Here is a 4,881-nt window from a genome sequence, read left to right as displayed (position 1 = left end):
CACACACACACACACACACACACACACACACACACACACATCATTTTACAGAAGAAGAAAATGGAGCTCAGAGAGGGAATTAAAATAGATGGGCTCTGAGGTTGCTTCCCACTCTAGATCTACGAGCCTTTGATCCTCTGACCTGCCCAGAGTAACAACTCAGTGCCAGAAAAAGGATTTGAGCCCAGGTCTTCTTTATTCCAAGTCCAGCACTCTATAAACTGTGCCACTCTGACACATCTTACATCCTAAATTCAATCAATTCCAAGACAATTGACCAACTGATTATTACACTGACCCTCCAGGTGTAGGAATAAGGGTTGTGACTTTTAAGAGACTCTCCTTGCTTTTTGCCTCTCCTGCTGATCAATGGGTACCACCCAAGATTATTATGTATGACTTGCCTTGCCTGTTTTCTTCCCTTTCTGCCTTGGAGAGCCTTTTAGAACACTGAATGTCTTTCTGGGGACTCTCATTTAATATCCTGGCAGCATAGTCAATTCCTCCTGTCAGATCCTTGAGGCAGTCCTATAAATAAAGGGCAGAATGCTTTATTGCTGGAGTCAGCAAAAGAATTGTGCACAAGGATGTCCTAACTCAGGCTATCATATTATTTTTTAACTGTGCATAAAGCTTTGGGTGGAGGAAAGCTGGAAGTATTCAAAAGGGCACTGGGTGAGGGTGGGGGAGAGAAAAAAAAAGTACTTATCCCAGGCTGAGGTATCTCTCCATTTAGGAAATTATCCTAACATCATGGAAATTCATCAGTGAAATCCGATCAATTTAATGAACATTTATTAATAATAATGCTCATCTGTGAACTGGCCTGACCATTGTGGAAAGTAATTTGGAATCATGCTAATGAGGTAACTAAAATGTCCATACTCTTTGAATCAGATTCTACTACTAGATATCCAGCCCCCAAAAAAATCAGTGATAAAAAAGAAGGGGCCCATATGCACCAAAATATTTGCAATGTTTGTAGCAGCACTTTTTTGAGATTACAAACAAATTGAACCAAAAAGATGTCCATCAATTGGGGAAGGACTAAACAAGCTATACCTGCATGTCCTGTAAGAAACTATGAACTGGAAGATTACAGAGAAGCATGAGAAGACTTAAATGAACTGATGCAAAATAAAGCAAGCAGAACCAGGAAAACACCATGATCTCAGTAAGTGGAAAGAACAAAAGAACATTAGAACTGAATTCTAGGAAACTATGATGATCAAATGTGGCCCTGAAAAAATGAAGCGAAAATGTATTTTCTTTGCAGATGACAGGCTTGAGGGTGTCAAAGGTTGCATGTACTATCAGGCTCAGTTGACATGTAATTAATTTTGCTAAGTTATTTCTTCTCTGTGTGTGTGTCTCTCTCTCTGTCTCTCTCTCTCTGTCTCTCTCTGTCTCTCTCTGTCTCTCTCTCTCTCTGTCTCTCTCTCTCTGTCTCTCTCTCTCTCTCTCTCTGTCTCTCTTTCTCTCTCTCTCTCTCTGTCTCTCTCTCTTTCTCTCTCTCTCTCTCTGTCTGTCTGTCTGTCTGTCTCTCACTGTAGAGATAGAAGACCAAAAGATCTGTAAATGGAGGTGTGGTCAAAATAAAATATCTTGATCAAAAAATTTTAAATAACAAAAACAGTCCATAGGACATTCAATACAGAAGAATGATAGTAAGATAATGACTTATCTAACCTTATAGGGTGTTATATTGAGTTGCTTGAATAAACTCATATGCCCTTTGCCATACACATACACACACACTACTAACAACAGTGCCTTGATGATGAGTCAATTTCTGGACTATTTCTTCATTAAGGAGACATATAGTGTCACCTTAATTGGATACTGGGATTCAGGTGACCTTGATTTTAATCAAATTTCTTCTACTGACTCAATTGGTGATCTTGGGAAAATTCATTTTCCATTCCAGGTCTCAATGTATTTATCTCTAAAATGAGTTAATTGAAATAGATCACCTTTAAGGTAACTTCTTTTGACGTTTTGTGTTCTAAGGTGCCTCCCAGCTCAGGTGTTCTTTTTCTAAGGGCCATCTCCACTTCAGTGTTCTAAGTTCTAAGGTCCCTTACATTCTTGGTTCTAAGGCCTTTCCAGTTCTGCCATTCTATGTTTGAAGGGTGCTTCTAGCTCTCCCATTCTATATTGTAAGGTCTTCCAACTCTGACATCCTGTATAGATTATTTTGAATTTTTACTTGTTTTGCTTCCAAAAAGAGGGCCAGCAGCAAAAATTATGAAGTTGATAAAATATCTTTGGCACATCCAATCTGTACTGTATTGTTATGTTCTCCAGTGGCCTTTTCCCACCACCACCCCCACCACCACCACCAGGTCAACATGTACAGGACCATTGGAGAAGGAACATGGGGACTGACCATCTATCTCCCTAAGAAAAATGTCTTCATTTAGGCCCAGAGAGGAAATAGTGCACCTATGCCCTCCATGAGAGCAGCAGGTCTCTGTACCCCACCAAGCAAAAACTTCCCTACACCCTACTCACAAACCACAAGTCCTCCAAATGTCTATCTCTGAAACCTGTTTGGGATGTGCTTTATTTCTGACCTACCATTATTTATGAGACTCTCCAAATGCCCTTCTCAAAGGATTACAGACTTTTGCAGAAGCTCATAAATACCTGGCCTGGCCTGGCTTTCAGCTGCTCAAATGAATAAGCTTGGGATGCAATCTCCTTTGGACATTTTAAGTGGTGGTAAAAGGAGGGAGAGGAGGGAAAGGAAGGAAAAAACTCCAGGGAGAGAATACCTGCCTTGTTATCAGCTGCAAATAAAATGGCCCCACACCACTAGAAAGCAGATGTCCACTACAAAAAAAAAAAAGAGTGAACACAGAATAGGCAGCATAAGACAAGAGCAGAAAGGCACAAACACAGGTGAAATCAAGAGAAAGCACTAGAGGAAGAAGAAGAGAGAACGCGAAAAAGAAAAATGAGAGATTACAGTAAAGAGGAAAACCCAGGATTTGGTATTAGAAGGCATTCGAATTATGGCTCCCTAAATACTGCACAAACTCCGTCAAATCACTTTCCCTCTCTTGGTCTCAGTTTCCCCATGGTAAAGTAAAGTTGATAAATTCAATTATTAAATTAGTAGCTAATGTTTATGTGGGGCTTTACATACACTATATCATTTGAGTCTCAAGAATTATGATTTAAAATTTTACTTTCATTGATATCTTTTGTTTTTACTTCACCTTCATTTCCAAAATTCCCTTCTCCTTCGCCCACTCAGAGGGTCATACTTTGTAAGAAAGAATAAAAAAGAAAGGGAAGAAACCGCTGTTCAGCAAAGCCAACCAACCCTGTGAGGTAAATATGACAAGATAGGGAAACCGAGGCAACAAAACGTTAAGAGATTTGCCTCTGAGGATATAGATGGTGAATGGCCAAGGTGAGATTTGTAGCTGGGTCTTCCTGATTCAAATTCTGTTTTTTTCCCTCATTCCAAACCCTTCTAACTCCAAGCCCAAAGATCTCCCAATGAAATAAATATCCAAAGAAATGATAGGGTGCCTCCAGTTCTCACAAGAAGTGCTCTTCAGGTCCCACTCACTTCATTAGGTCTGTGGGTAATGAGATCCATCCATGTAGGTCCTAACCCATCCATATATTACATCCTCCATAACACTACCAACAGAAGCAATTTAAAAAATAGCATACATTCAATTATCCAGTTGCTTGGTCTACAGGATGCCCACCAACTAGTTTTATCTGAGCGCATAACTCCAGTACCTTCAGATAAAATGGCAGAAAGGGAATGGTTAATGTAACTGATAAAATACTGCCACCACTAGTGATTTGGTATATGAAGCAAATTGCCATGATTTAAAGCACTTCTCCTCTTCATCTATTTAGCTGTGAATGATCCCTATTCCACCCCAACCCCAGGGTTTTCTTCTCAATTTAGAGCACATCGTCTGTTAGCTCATGACATTCTGGCTTTTGTGTTTAGACTGATGACTCTCTTTGTTACTACTGATGCACGATTTGGTCCTAGGGTCACACAGACCATCAGAGTTAGAAGGGACACTAGGGACCAGCTAAGACAATCTACAACTAAGCAAAAATCACCCTGCAAATATCAATTTCAACAATTATCAAACCTTTACTGTGCTAGATACAGATCTAGAAACTAAACATTCCCTGCCCTAAGGAACTAGGGAAATGTGACGTAAGTAGATCCAAGGATATGTGAAGAGGGAAAAAGCTCTAAGAAATGGAGGGAGTCAGGGAAGACTTCTCAACAGGGATAATACTTGAGATAAACTTAGAGGAAGATCAGAATTATGAGAGTCAGGGATGCAAAAAAAAAAAGGGCATTCAGGGGGTGGCTAGGTGGTGCAGTGAATAGAGTCACTATTATAGTGCCCTGTAGTCGGGAGGACCTGAGTTCAAATCCTGCCTCAGACACTTACCACAAAAACTAGCTGTGTGACCTTGGGCAAGTCACTTAACCCCAATTGCCCTCCAAAAAGCAAAAAAAAAAAAAAGAAGAAGAAGAAGGGCATTCATGTCATGGAGTCTGGCTCTTGTGAATGCATGGAGGGAGAAGATGGAACATAGCACCTGGAAAGGTTAGTCATTCTGTTTGAATAGAACACAGAAATAAGACTAGATAAATACAAGTGAGAGAAACATTGTGAAGTTTCTGAGTTGACTGGTGACTGGTTTATGAACTTTTGTTGTGCACAATAGAAACTGGAGAACCTTTGAAGAGATCTGAGCAAAGAAGTAATACAGGAAGACCGGGTCTTCAGGAAAATTTTCATAACTATGTGGAGAAAGAAAGGAGAAACTGGAAACGCAGAGGTTAATTAGCATGCTATTACAGCAGTACAGCTGGGTGATGAT

This window comes from Petaurus breviceps, unplaced genomic scaffold (assembly GCF_028583685.1).
Source record: "Petaurus breviceps papuanus isolate PSGF00001 unplaced genomic scaffold, PetGlider_PUasm1.0 186, whole genome shotgun sequence".
In the NCBI taxonomy this organism is placed as follows: Eukaryota; Metazoa; Chordata; class Mammalia; order Diprotodontia; family Petauridae; genus Petaurus; species Petaurus breviceps.
This window is presented reverse-complemented; position numbering follows the sequence as displayed.